Raw genomic sequence first — 15,310 nt, 5'->3', positions numbered from 1 at the left:
CAAGATGAGGCAGCAATGACCATAGATACCTTCAATGAGGCTATGGCTCATGCAGCCAAGGAAACTATTGGTTACAGAAAGAACAACAAGGTAGAATGGATGACTGTAGACACTTGGAAAATAGTAGAGGAAAGAAAGGCGATAAAGAAGAAAATCCTAGGCTCGAGATCACAGAGACAGACACAACGGTTGAACTCCCAGTATAGAGCAATAGACAAAGAGGTTAAGAATTCTGCAAGGAGAGACAAAAGACGCTTCACAGAACAACTGGCAGAGCAAGCTGAATCAGCGGCTCAGAGAAGAGACATGAAGACTGTTTACAAGATCACAAAGAAACTATGTGGAAACCAGAGCACCAACCAAGATCAGCCGGTCAAAGCAGTAGACGGCACTACCATCACAGAAGAGAATGGAAAGCTGGAAAGATGGAGAGAACACTTCAGGGGTATACTAAACAGATCAGACCCACAAGTACTCTCAAGTATAACAGAGGCGGACAACGACCTTGACATCAACATGAATGATATTACTGTTGAGGAAGTTAAAGAAGCAATTAAAAAAATGCAGAATGGTAAAGCCCCTGAGGAGGATGGGGTGTGCCTGGAAATGCTCAAGGCAGAAAAACAACTTACAGCTCAAATACTAAGAAACATTTTGCAGAATATATGGGACCATGAAGCAATACCAGCTGTCTGGAAAACTGGAGTGATTGTGAAACTACCCAAAAAGGGGAAATTGACAGACTGTAGTAACTGGAGGGGTATCACCTTATTATCAATTACAAGTAAAGTCTTCAGTCACATCATTCTTCAAAGGATTAAAACAGCAGTAGATAACATATTAAGGCCGGAACAGGCAGGTTTCCGGAAGGGACGCTCATGTATTGATCACATTTTTGTACTGAGACAGATTTTAGAGCAGTCACAAGAATGGAACAGCCCTCTGTATGTCGTGTTTGTGAATTTTGAGAAGGCATTTGATAGCCTACATCGGGATTCTCTGTATAAGATACTCCGGCATTATGGAATAGCTCAGAAGCTGGTAAACATCATTAGATCAATGTACGAGAACTTTGAATGTAGAGTTATCCACAACAACATGTTGACTGATCCATTTAATGTAAATACTGGAGTTAAACAGGGTTGTATCCTCTCCCCTCTGCTCTTCTCATTGGCCATTGACTGGATAATGAAAAATGTCACCCAGGAAAATCAACAAGGCATTAAATGGACCTTAAACAAAGTTTTGGAAGACTTAGATTATGCTGATGACTTAGGACTATTAGCACATTTACACAGTCATGTACAAGAGAAGACAGGAAGACTCCACATAACTGCTGGTTCCATAGGGCTATGGGTAAATGAAAAGAAAACACAAGTACTTAGAAACAGAACTGCTACAAAAGACCCGGTTAGTTTGAATGGCAAGCAGTTTGTAGATGTGAAAGAGTTCACGCACCTAGGCAGCGTGGTAACGTCTGATGGGGACTGTACTAAAGAAATAAATACACGGATTAGCAAAGCAAATCGAACCTTTGCAATGCTCGGCCCACTCTGGAGAGACACCTCAATCCATACTAACACAAAAATTAAGATGTACAAGAGCAATGTGCAAAGTGTTTTATTGTATGGAACAGAGTGCTGGAAAACCACAGCTACTATCAGACACAAATTTGAAGTCTTCCAAAATAAATGCCTAAGACGCATATTGGGGATCTTTTGGCCGAACACCATTTCAAATGAGGACCTTCATAGCAGAACAGGAGTGGCACCCCTGGAGAAAACTATTGCAGCCCGCAGATGGACCTGGCTTGGCCACATATGTCGAATGACTCCCAACTCAATAACAAGGAGTGCATTAAAGTGGACGCCAGTTGGAAAAAGAAACAGAGGCCGCCCCAAAGAGATCTGGCGAAGAACAATAGAACGAGACCTAAAAGAGAGAGGACTGACTCTGGATACAGCCCCAAGTATTGCCTCAGACAGGGCCAGATGGAGAGCACTCTTCCTAACGCCTCAAGGACCACTAGGCCCAGAAGAGGATTGAGTGTGAGAGTGAGTGAGTGTATATCGACGATATCCTGATTTACTCTTCAGATGTCCAGAGTCACCAGGAACACATCAGAACAACCTTTATGTAAAGGCCAAGAAGTGCGAGTTTCATCTAAACAAGATTTCCTTCCTTGGCTATATCATTAGTGCCGAAGGAGTGTGCATGGACTCCTCCAAGGTCACAGCCTTCACGTCCTGGCCTACACCCAAGTCTGTAAAGGAGCTCCAACGATTCCTAGGCTTCACAAACTTTTATCGCCAGTTCATTCGAGGTTTCAGCTTTCTAGCAGCTCTCCTAACCACACTGTTGAAGAAGGGCCCCAAATACCTACAGTGGTACTCTGTGGCCAAGGAAGCCTTTGATTGACTTAAGCTTGCATTCACCTCGGCCCCCCATACTCCATACCCTGACCCCACTAAGCCTTTCATCGTGGAAGTAGAAGCATCCAACACCAGGGTAGAGGCCATCCTGTCACAACGCTTTGGGGAGAAACCGAAGCTACACCCTGTAGCCTTTTTTTTTTTCTAAAAAATTAACTTCAGCAGAAAGGAATTATGATGTGGGGAACAGAGAGATCCTCACAATTAAATTAGCCCTCGAAGAATGGCAGCACTGGTTAGAGGGAGCCACGCACCCCTTCATCATCCTCACGGACCACAAGAACCTTGAGTATCTCCAAAAGGCCAAGAGGCTAAACCTGGCAAGTTATGCCCTCTACCAATTCTGCAAAGACCCTGGTCACATCTGGCGATTGACTTTATCACAGATCTCCCACCCTCTCCAGGGAATACCACCATAATGGTAACTATTGATTGATTCTCAAAAGCTCTGAAACTCATTCCTTTACCCAGCATCTCCACAGCTTCTCAGACCTCTGAGCTGTTATTTCAACAGGTCTTCCAATACTACGGCATCCCCGAAGATATAGTCAGTGACTGGGGTCCCCAGTTCATCTCACAGTTCTGGGCAAGTTTCATGGAAAGGTTGGGAGTATCAGTAAGTCTCATGTCCAGCTACCACCCCCAGTCTAATGGCCAAGTGGAGAGAGCAAACCAGGTGATTGGCTGCTGCCTGAGAATATATTGTATGCGCAACCAGGGGGACTGGGCGCGCTTCCTACCTTGGGGTGAGTATGCACAAAACTCGCTCAAACACTCAGCCACCCAGCTAACACCATTTCAGTGCATACTCGGCTACCAGCCACCCTTGTTTCCCTGGGATGATGCACCCAGCCAAGTACAGGCCATCAGCGACCGGTTTCGACGAAGTCAAACCATCTGGGAGGAGGTCCACCAGCATCTGGAAGCAGTCAGCGCCAAGTACAAGGAGTACGCAGATAAACATAGAGGTGAGACTCCTGACTTCCTCCCTGGCAACAGGGTGTGGGTAGCCACAAAGAACTTGAGAGAAGCGAACACCTGCAAGAAGCTCCAGCCACGCTACATTGGGCCCTTCAAGGTCTTGTGCCGAATCAATGACATGTCATACTGTCTTGAACCCCCACCTCATTGTCGAATATCTCCTACAGTGCCTTGAAAAAGTATTCATACCCCTTGAACTTTTTCACATTTTTCCACCTTACAACCACAAACTTAAAAGTTTTTATTGAGATTTTATGTGATAGACCAACACAGACTAGCACATACTTGTGAAGTGAAATGAAAATGATAAATGGTCTTCAAAATTTTAAACAAATAAAAATCTGAAAAATGTGGTGTGCATTAGTATTCAGCCCCCTGTCCTCTGATACCTCTAAATACAATCCAGTGCAATCAACTGCCTTCAGAAGTCATCTAATTAGTTAATAGAGTCCTACTGTGTGTAATTTACTCTCAGCATAAATACACTTGTTCTGTGAAGACCTCAGTGGTTTGTTAGAGAACACTGAAGAACAAACAGCATCATGAAGACCAAAGAACTCACCAGACAGGTCAGGGATAAAGTTCTGGAGAAGTTTAAAGCAGGGTTAGGTTATAAAAAAAATATCCCAAGTTCTGAACATCTCAAGAAGCACTGTTCAATCCATCATTCAAAAATGGAAAAAGTATGGCACAACTGCAAACCTACCAAGACCTGGCCGTCCACCTAAACTGACAGAGCGAGCAAGGAGAGCACTGGTCAGAGAAGCAGCCAAGAGGCCCATGATCACTCTGGAGGAGCTGCAGAAATCCACAGCTCAGGTGGGAGAATCTGTGCACAGGACAACTATAAGTCGTACACTCCACAAATCTGGCCTTTTTGGAAGAGTGGCAAGAAGAAAGCCATTGTTGAAAGACAGGCATAAGAAATGTAGGGGACACAGCAAACATGTGGAAGAAGGTGCTTTGGTCAGATGAGACCAAAGTTGAACTTTTTGGCCTAAATGCAAAGCGCTATGTGTGGCGGAAAACTAACACTGCTCATCACCCTGCACACACCATCCCCACTGTGAAACATGGTGGTGGCAGCATCATGCTATGGGGATGCTTTTCTTCAGCAGGGACAGGGAAGCTGGTCAGAGTTGATGGGAAGATGGATGGAGCTAAATACAGGGCAATCTACCAAATCTAAAATCTACCAGTTAAACAAGATTCTCGACTCCAGATGATGAGGAGGCCAAATTGAGTACTTGGTAGATAGGGAAGGATATGGACCTGAGGAACAAAGTTGGGTTAAGTCCAAGGACATTCTCGACCCACTCTTGAAGCAAGAGTTTCATGCCCAGTATCCTAACAAGCCAGCACCCAGAGGTAGAGGTCATCCTAGAAAGAGTGTAGCTCCCGGAGGTAGCTCCTGGAGGTAGCTCCTGGGGGGGGGCATATATACAGCCAAAACTGTAGTGGTGTTTTCATAAATGGCTCCCAAGATCTTGATGCAGGTTGTATTTGCATTACTTGGGGAAGCGAATGTAGATCGATTTGAATAGCCATTTCCTGACGACATGATCAAATGCTGAACTAAGGTCAATGAAGAGAACGAAAATTGGTAGCTGCATATGGTCATATATTTGTTGTACTTTTTTAGGCAGCTGGGCCATAGAAGGTTCACGCTGCACGCTGCATGCTGCATGCTGCACGCTACACGCGTGTAAAGAAAAGTGGACAAACGTAGCATGACTTGCTCTGGGCCATAGAACGGCGTTCACGTTGCACGCTGCACACTTCACGCGTGAAGCGAGAAATGAACATGCACACTTTTTTCTAGGCGTGAAGATGGAAATTCCAGTCAATGCATGCGGTCACCGCCGCGCCAGCCAATCAGAACGGGTCTAGGGAGATAACTCTATGCTTTCAGGGGAAAACTTCAGAAAAAATATAATTGAATGGTATAATTGAAAAATAGTTCTTCATCGGGATTGTCAAGCAGATTATAGAATGTTCGGTGAAATTCACCACGGGTTTCTCTCAGAAGGAAGTGTTCTCGGCTCCAAATTCTGTTCCTTTTTCTCTTCCTCTGTCTCAGTAAAAGCAGAATGAGGCAATCATCGTCATCCGAAGAGTCCATATTGTTGGTTACTCGGTCAAAGTAGAACAGACGCAACACGTGAACATCCAAGCATGAAGTTTAATGGCCCAGGGTCCGGTTCTTCACGTGAACGTGTAGCGTGCAGCGTGCAGCGTGAACCTTCTATGGCCCAGCTGCCTTAGTGAGTGATGTAGACACCATCAGTAAAATCAATAAACTGTAAAAACTGAGGAAAACCTGTACAAAAAAAAAAACATGTTTCTGTGATAATCCTGTGGAATCACTCTCTGGCATGGTATATGTACAGACAGAAACCTCTGACTGAGGAATAAATAAATCAAGTCAAACTGTTCAACCTGAACTACTGATTGAGTTCAGGAGGAGTATAGAGTGTGAATCTCATCTGCATACTCAGCTGCTTCAGCTCTAAATGACATGTATAATATGACACCATAATTTTTTTTTTTATCTTCCTCTTATTTTTCACTGAGAGGAAACAATCTATGCTAATAATGGCAAAAAAACTTGTCGATATTTGAAGTGAATCCCTAATTATCAGAATAATCATTATTATGAACAAACTAATGTTCAGTAAGGAACGCCTATTGTTCAGTAAGCAACGCTTAAGGATTTACGGCGATATGGGACATTGGGCTGAAATTTACATTTACAGCTCAACAAAGCCTAGATTTTAAGGTTATATCAGATTCACATGATCAAAAGTCACAGACAAATATAAAGGTGCCAAATGCAGCTTAGTTTAATTTGATAAGGTTCATTCTGACCATTTCAGAGAATAAATGGTAATAAACTCTGCAGGGAAGACATTGTCCTTTATCACCAATTACTCTAAGACCACACTGTAATCATATATGCTTTTCAATACTTTTTTCAATTTTTTTTATCTATCTCAAATATTACAACACTATCACAGTGTATTAAGGCAATTGAAGGTAAATAAAAAAATACGGAGCTGGAAGGGGGGTAATATTCTGAGATAAATTCCATAAGTTTACAAGAAAAACTTGGATGTTGAAAGTCATCACCTTGCAAGGAAAAACTCACAGATAGACAAGAAAAAAGTCACAAGTTTATAAGAAACGAAACTGGAAAAAAAAAAAAATATATATATATATATATATATATATATTTCAAGTTTGGGCGGCATGGTGGTGTAGTGGTTAGCGCTGTCGCCTCACAGCAAGAAGGTCCTGGGTTCGAGCCCCGGGGCCGGCAAGGGCCTTTCTGAGTGGAGTTTGCATGTTCTCCCCGTGTCTGCGTGGGTTTCCTCCGGGTGCTCCGGTTTCCCCCAAAGACATGCAGGTTAGGTTAACTGGTGACTCTAAAGTGAGTGTGAATGGTTGTCTATGTGTCAGCCCTGTGATGACCTGGCGACTTGTCCAGGGTGTACCCTGCCTTTCGCCCGTAGTCAGCTGGGATAGGCTCCAGCTTGCCTGCGACCCTGTAGAAGGATAAAGCGGCTAGAGATAATGAGATGAGATTATTGTTCAGATGTTAATATTACTTTTCAATCATTGCAATTGTTCATCATATTTTCTTCATATTTTTATTTGATAAACCAAAAGTAATTTATATTATGATGAAGTTAATGCATTGTAAGGAGTAATGTGTGACTGCATGGTAAAAAAAAAAGCGTGTTTCACTCTGGATTTCAGTTGCTCCATTCTCACCCAAAACTTAGTGCTGTGCATCATCCTGTCTAGAAAGGGATGGAAAATTGGAGGCACATGGGGAACTAAGTCTCTTGGTGTTCTCAGAAAGTAGAATTGCAAAATAGACCTTAAGTTACCGAATAACCTGATGGATTGTGGTGCTATCCTATGAACCTGGCTAGGTTTAGCACAGCTCCAGTGCTGTTTTCACCACATTTTTAAGTACACCACATTTTTCATTCCTGCTCGGGACGACACTTCCTGGTGGTGAGGTGAGGTGTATTTCCATTATTCACCACTCTTTCAACCCATTTACACTAGTTTCTGCCTTTGATTCTATTTTCCAGCCTCATGTCTTTTGCTTTTTTTTTTGTTCCACTTCAAAGAAACGTGCAGTACAAAATGAAGGGAAATAGGAAGAAAAATGGCAGAAAAAAATACTGCCTGTCTTATGGAGAGATGAAATGAAGATGAAGTAAGCTTGGCCCAGGTTTCTCAACCCAGATCTGAAGAAAAACAAACAGAAGTGATGATGTACAGTACATGAAATACAGTGTAAGAAAATAGACAAATATGCACAAGACAAACTTTCAAATCTTGTCATGGCTGCATTTGAGTAATTTGTGCAATGAAATCAGGAGGTGTGAAGAAAAAACTGTCAGTTCAAAAAAAACAGAAATGCAGGCAATAGTTGAATGAAGTTTAGAAGAGAGTTTAGATCCCTTTTTGAGAAGGGCTGTGAGTGGGATGGCAATGGACCTGAAACCTCTTATGAATCTCCTGTAGAACTTCGTAAAACCCAGGAAGCATTGAAGCTCCTTGACTGTGGTTGGACTGGGCCAAGTGGTAACTGCTGAGGCTTTATCTTGGTCCATGGTGACTTCCTGGGCACTGATTATGTAGCCCAGGAAGGAGATTTGAGTCACATGGAACTCACATTTCTTGTCCTTGACAAATAAGTGATTGCTCAGCAATTTTGATAAAGCCTGCTTGACATGGTTCCTGTGACTAAATCTCTAGACTAGATTAAATTCTGCAATGAGGAGGTATGTTGCCCAGGAGGACCTTGATGGTGCAGTCACACAGGCAATGAGGTGGGAGCCCACTGGCCTTGCCCTTGCCGAAAACCTCCATGTGAGCTTTGTAGCATTCAGAAATGAGGGTCGTAATAGTTACTTCAAGTCAAGCCAAATTGTCAGTTAGCATGTTTAACAACAGACATTGTCGCAAAGCAGCTTTACAGAAACATAAAGACTTTAAATGAGCTAATTTTATCCCTAATAAATTTATTTATCCCTAATGAGCAAGTCTGTCGTGACAGTGACAAGGAAAAACTCCCTCAGACGACATGAAGAAACCTTAAGAGGAACCAGACTCAAAAGGGAACCCATCCTCATTTGGGTGATAACAGACAACATGATTATAAATAACTTGCTTCTATAACTGTGTAACCAGGAAATTCAATATAGTTTTAGCATGAAGTCTATTATTTTGTTCAACTGTTCTTTGACGGACATTTGAGTGCAAGACTGTTCATGACAACTGCTGTCCGAAAATGATTATCATGGCAATTGTAGTCCTTAGCCATCATAGCAAAACTGGAAGTGTCCAGAGCCAGTGTGTCTTTAGACTGTCCATATGGGGCCATCCTCCACAGGAGCGATGAGACACTAGCCAGACATAGAGCATCAGGATGGATCAGGCAAGACAGAAGAGCAGAAGAGGTCAGCACCACTGGTGTCTCAGGATTGACATGTAACTCAACAGATAGAGACAGACAGAGGCAGAGACAGATAGAGGGAGACAGGGGGAGAGCAAGAGAGAGAGAGAAAGAGAGAGAGAACACAGGTTGTTAGGTATGCCCAATGTCACCTAATGAGTAAGAACAGTATACATTTTGTGCTGAGTGCAAGCGGGGACTCCAGCAAGACTAACTATGACAGCATAACTAAAAGGGAGAGCCAAGAGCCACAGACATGAGGGAGCCCTGGGAGCAGCCAGCCACTCCACCATCAACAACCCCAAGTGAATGTGTAAGGGGGGAGCAGCATCCATACATCCCAGTTTGCCAAAACACTCTATGCCTGAGGACCCTCCAGATCTACTTCTTTACTGAATAAAAAGCTATGAACAAAAGGATTGATTAAAAAGATATGTTTTCAGGGTGGCACGGTGGTGTAGTGGTTAGTGCTGTCGCCTCACAATAAGAAGGTCCGGGTTCGAGCACCGTGGCCGGTGAGGGCCTTTCTGTGCGGAGTTTGCATGTTCTCCCCGTGTCCGCATGGGTTTCCTCCGGGTGCTCCGGTTTCCCCCACAGTCCAAAGACATGCAGGTTAGGTTAACTGGTGACTCTAAATTGACCGTAGGTGTGAGTGTGAATGGTTGTCTGTGTCTATGTGTCAGCCCTGTGATGACCTGGCGACTTGTCCAGGGTGTACCCTGCCTTTCGCCCGTAGTCAGCTGGGATAGGCTCCAGCTTGCCTGCGACCCTGTAGAAGGATAAAGCAGCTAGAGATAATGAGATGAGATGTTTTCAGCCAAGACTGAAACACTGAGACTGTGTCAAATACTACATGGAAGTTCCATAAATGTGGGGCTTTGTAAGAAAAGGCTCTGCCTCCTGATGTAGCCTTCACTATATGAGGTACGAACAGATAGCCTGCACCTCTTGATCTAAGTAGGCGTGGCGGGTCAAAGAACCAGAAGTTTGCTCAGGTACTGTGGCGCAAAACTAGTCAGTGCTTTATAGGTTAATAGTAGTATTTTATAATCAATGTGAACTTTGATTAAGAGCCAATGTAATGTGGATAAGATCGGGGTGATGTCATATCTTCTAGTTCTAGTAAGGACTCTTGCTGCTGCATTTTGAACTAACTGTCTGGAAGGCAATTGGGGCCAAAACTAATGAACATGTTACGTTAACATGTACTATGTATTAACATGTAAGTACCTGTTAACACACAATTATGCATTCACGCGCAATTTAAATGAAGAGTTAACCTATCGTTTTGTGCTGGCAGATTGTGTAAAACAAAAGACTTGGACTCCATGCATCTGTGCATTTTCATTGTGTCCTTGATAGGAAACCTTATTGGACCATGGAGCTTTAACACCATCTACTGGTGTTTCATTCTTGTTCAAACACAGAACCAACAGACTAGGCTTGTAAATTGCAGGATTTAATCTAAAATGTATTCTAAACCATGTGTTTTCTTTAATGTAAGCAGCATAATAGGCTACAACTAGCCCTATATATAATAATTATAGCATAATTGAAAATCAAGTATTTTTTTGAAAATTTTGTAAACCCCTCCAATTGATAAGACTGTCTTTAGTCTTATCACCTTCTGTTGTTATTTCACCACCTACCTAATGACCCTTAAATAGGGTGTGGCATTCTTGTTCAAATGCACAGAACCAACAGACCAGGCTTGTAAATTGCAGTTTTTAATGTCACCGAAAATATATTCGGAACAATGTCTTTTCAGGGCGGCACGGTGGTGTAGTGGTTAGCACTGTCGCCTCATAGCAAGAAGGTCCGGGTTCGAGCCCCGTGGCTGGCGAGGGCCTTTCTGTGCGGAGTTTGCATGTTCTCCCTGTGTCCGCGTGGGTTTCCTCCGGGTGCTCCGGTTTCCCCCACAGTCTAAAGACATGCAGGTTAGATTAACTGGTGACTCTAAATTGACCGTAGGTGTGAATGTGAGTGTGAATGGTTGTCTGTGTCTGTCAGCCCTGTGATGACCTGGCGACTTGTCCAGGGTGTACCCCGCCTTTTGCCCGTAGTCAGCTGAGATAGGCTCCAGCTTGCCTGCGAGCCTGTAGAACAGGATAAAGTGGCTAGAGATAATGAGATGAGACAATGTCTTTTCAGAGCATAAATAGGCTACAACTACATATATAATAATTCTAGCAGAAATACTGTTACACTGTGCGCATTCACGCTTGGCATGTGTCGAACTTCTTTTTGTGCACCTTTGCTCTCTGAGCAGCGCGCACCTCAAAGACTAATTGCACACACCTGTTCTGATTAAAGCACAATTAGCATGTGCATAAAAGGACGTTGTTAACTCTACAATGGTGTGAAGTATTGAGTTTCCCAGTGACCCTTACTGAGCTGCATGTTTGTATTGTCTTCCTGGTTTTTGACTCTCATCTGTATTTTGGTTTCTGCTTTTGTCTTTTGTCTATCCTGTTTGTGCCCTGCTCGACCTTTGCCTGTCCCCTGTTGATGATTTTGCCTGCCATTTTGGATTGTTTGGATGCATGTTTGTTTGGTTTTTTTTATAAAAACTCTTCTGCACTTGCATCCGCCCCACCACCAATTTACTGACAGAATACTTCGCTGACACATGGATGTAAGCAGATGAGACCAGGCATGCTGCTCAGCCTGGATCTGTTATTTTTCTTCAGCAGCTAGGGCTTGATATACTGGCTCAATATGACAGAGTAAAGCAGTTGCTGAATGGATTTTTGCTGCAGTGCAGCTTTTTCTATGGGGACTTGGTAGAGCCCAAACCTCTGGAGACATTGTGGCTGAGCTGCATGATTTATTGGTTCACTGGACCAGCATGCTGGTGGGCTGAGTGCTTAGTGAAAATGCAGTACCCATGCCTCTGGAGTGCCCAGGCATTCAGTAAGGAGATCAAGGCCTGGTTCCAGACCTCCAGGAAGGAGGACCCCCATAATTTTTTTTGGTGGGGTGCTGAGACTCCAGAGGCTGACACAGCGGTAGACAGGGAGGTCTTCACTCCAGAGCTCCCTCCAGAGGCCGACACAGCAGCAGACAAGGATGCCTTTGCTCCAGAGCTCCCTCTAGAGGCTGATGCAGAGGCAAAGGAGGAGGAGGCATTTGCTCCAGAGCTCCCTCCAGAGGTCCACGCAGCAGCAGAGGAGGAGGAGGTCTTCACTCCAGAGCTCCCTCCAGAAGCCGACACAGTGGCAGAGGAGGATGCCTCTGCTCCACTGGCAGCTCCAGAGCCAGTGCCAGAGGCCAACAGGGCAGCCTCTGCTCCACTGCCAGCTCCAGAGCCAGCACCAGGGGCCGACCAGGTGGCCTCTGCTCCACTGCTAGAGCCAGGGGCTGACAGGGTGGCCTCAGCTCCAGATTTCAGCAGGAACGAGCTCTTCGCCATGCCACCCAGCTTTGAAGACATCGTCGTTCTGTCCGGTAAGGTGCTGTCTTGAAGAAGTTGTTTCCTAACCAATTCAACTGCTTCTGTGTTGGGAATGCAGGTGGAAAAAGAAGTGACATCATAGGAAACCATAGTTTCATATGAGTCTAACTTTAGGTCTGCAACTTTAGTGGCAAATCTTGGGAGTTATTGACGTGATGGGGCGTGTTTCCAACAAGAGGAGCCAGGATGGTGGCTAGGTGTTTGGCGATGTTATAGGTGACTGAGTTTATGCTGCTGATGGGTCTGTGTGGAACTCCTTCCTTGTGAATCTTGGGGAGTCCATAAATGAGAGGAATTGCTTCCCCAGGGTACAGTCTGTAGTACAGAGATCGGTTCATGGCATGGTCCTTTTCTACTTGTTGTAGGCAGCTCACAACTTTCTTTTTGTAACTGCTGGTGGGATCCCGCCTCAGGGTTTCATAGGCGGTTGTGTTGCTCAGGAGACTGGTCATCTTTGAGTGGTAGTCTGCTGTGTTTATCACCACTGTGCATCTCCCTTTGTCAGCAGGAAGGATGGTGATGTTTCGGTCTCTTTGAAGCAATGTAAGAGTCCTCCTTTCTTGGATGGTGGGGTTGGAGGGGGGTGCTTTTGCACTGGCAAGGGCAGCTAATACTTTCAGTCTAAGTTGTTCTGCTTCTGTGTTGGTCAAATTGTTGTTTCTGATGGCTGACTCTGTGGCTGTGATGAGCTCTACCACTTGTATCTGCACTGGTGAAACTGCAAAGTTTAGTCCTTTTGGATAAACCATCCTTCTCTGGTTGGGTGAATTCCCTGTCAGATAAGTTCTTCACTCACTTCTCTTGGGTGTTAGGTTGTGATGCCTGGTCAGATTTCTTCCTCCAAGTCAGCACTTCTGTCTTGTGGGAAGAGGTGGTTTTAGACAGCAGTGTTTGAAATTTGTGGATCAAAATGACTGGACTGCGGCATGCACATTGAACAAGGCAGAAGCCTGAGCATTGAGGTCTACTGGAAACCCCCACACACAGACCAATACCCACTGTTTGACTCTCACCACCCACTGGAACACAAATTGGGGGTCATTAGGACCTTAGATCACATGGCTCAGAACACTCCTACAATGGTAGAGGGAAAAGAGAAGGAGCAAAAACACATCAAGGAAGCACTGCAGAAGTGTGGGTATCCCAACTGGGCTTTTGTCAAGACCAGGAAAAGAAACATAATGGACAGGGAAGAAAACAGCAACAAATGCAAGAACATTGTCATTCCCTACATTTCTGGACTATCTGAGAAACTCAGGAGGATCTTCTACAAACATCCCTGTACACTTCAGACCCAGTAACACTATGAGTCAGAAATTGGTCAACCATAAGGACAGAATACCCAGACAAAAACAGGACAACATAGTGTACACAATTCAATGCGGTGAGGAATGCACAGACCTGTACATTGGGGAAACAAAACAACCACTTGGTCGCATGGCTCAACACAGGAGAGCCAGTTCCTCAGACCAGGACTCTGCAGTCTATCTTCATCTCAATAACAAAGGACACTCGTTTCAGAACTGCCCTGTACACATTTTAGCCAGAGAAGACTGGTGGTTTGAAAGCGGAGTAAAAGAAGCCATCTTTGTCAACCTGGAATGACCATCACTGAACAGAGGAGGTGGTCTGAGACAGCAATTCTCAGCCACCAATTGAGGTATTTCACCTGACGTCACAGGGTCACGTAACGCCCCGGTGTCCGCCATTTTGGACGGCAAGCTAGCTAATGTCAACAACAGTAGCTAGTATGTTACTGTAGCAATGTTTACGTTCAGTCATTTGGATGACTGTTAAAACCTTTCAGTCTCAAGTTTTTCCTTTACTGGATTTACTAGTTTACTGAGCCAGCGAGCCCCGGAGCGCTAGCTAGCCGGCCAGCCAGCCCCGGAGCACTAGCTAGCCAGCCAGCGAGCCCCGGAGCGCTAGCTAGCCGGCCAGCCAGCCCCAGAGTGCTAGCTAGCCGGCCAGCCAGCCCCGGAGCGCTAGCTAGCCGGCCAGCCAGCCCCGGAGCGCTAGCTAGCCGGCCAGCGAGCCCCGGAGCGCTAGCTAGCCGGCCAGCGAGCCCCGGAGCGCGCTCAGTAAACTAGTAAATACAGTAAAGGAAAAACTTATAACGGGCCATGTCTCAACAGACTAAGAAGTTATTTCAATGACATTTAATTACATTTTGTTTATCCTGAGGACCGAAAGTAAATGAAAATGTGAACAAATCTTAGCTGTCAGTGAACAATCCTGGTGGAAGCAGGTAAATGTCATTCTCTAAGCCTGCTAACCTCAATTTTTGCAAATGCCTCTCCCTCTGCTCGCCCTGTAAATGCCCTACGTCGCTGGATAGTGAAGGTGTTTTCTGCATCTCGCTCCTTTTTCTTTTATGTTTTTCGTTTGTCGCCTTCCTCGCATTCAAACTGATTCAAGCCGTGCCGTCCAAAATGGCAGCATCACATGACTTGGTCACGTGAGTGAGATACCTCAATAATGCAGTACTTGGCACACTTGTATGCCAGGTCTGAGCGAGACATCAACTCCCTGATCTACAGCACTGACATTATAATGTCATTTGGACAAGATAAGCATGCCCTGATGGTAACAAGGTGAAGGAAAGCAATCAGAACTGAGGAGGTGGTGCAACTAGATGTAGAAGACAGCTACAAGTAAGTTGGAATCCTGCAGGCAAATGGCAACCATGAAGAGGCAGCTTGGAAAGCAGCAACAGCAAAATACCTACAGAGGGTAAGGCAAGTCCTGAGAGGTCAGCTGAATGGGAAGAACAAGATCTGGGCCATCAACATCTATGCCCTGCTGGTCATCAGACAACCTGCTGGCATAATAAGCTGGCTGAAGGAGGAGATAGAGGCCACCAACATCAGGACAAGAAAACTCCTGACAATACACAGAGGGGTTCACCCCAAATCCAGCATCCAGGATGAAACAATAAAGATCCATGAGTATATCTGGGAGATGGCC

Source organism: Neoarius graeffei, chromosome 5 (genome assembly GCF_027579695.1).
Source record: "Neoarius graeffei isolate fNeoGra1 chromosome 5, fNeoGra1.pri, whole genome shotgun sequence".
Lineage (NCBI taxonomy): Eukaryota > Metazoa > Chordata > Actinopteri > Siluriformes > Ariidae > Neoarius > Neoarius graeffei.
This window is presented reverse-complemented; position numbering follows the sequence as displayed.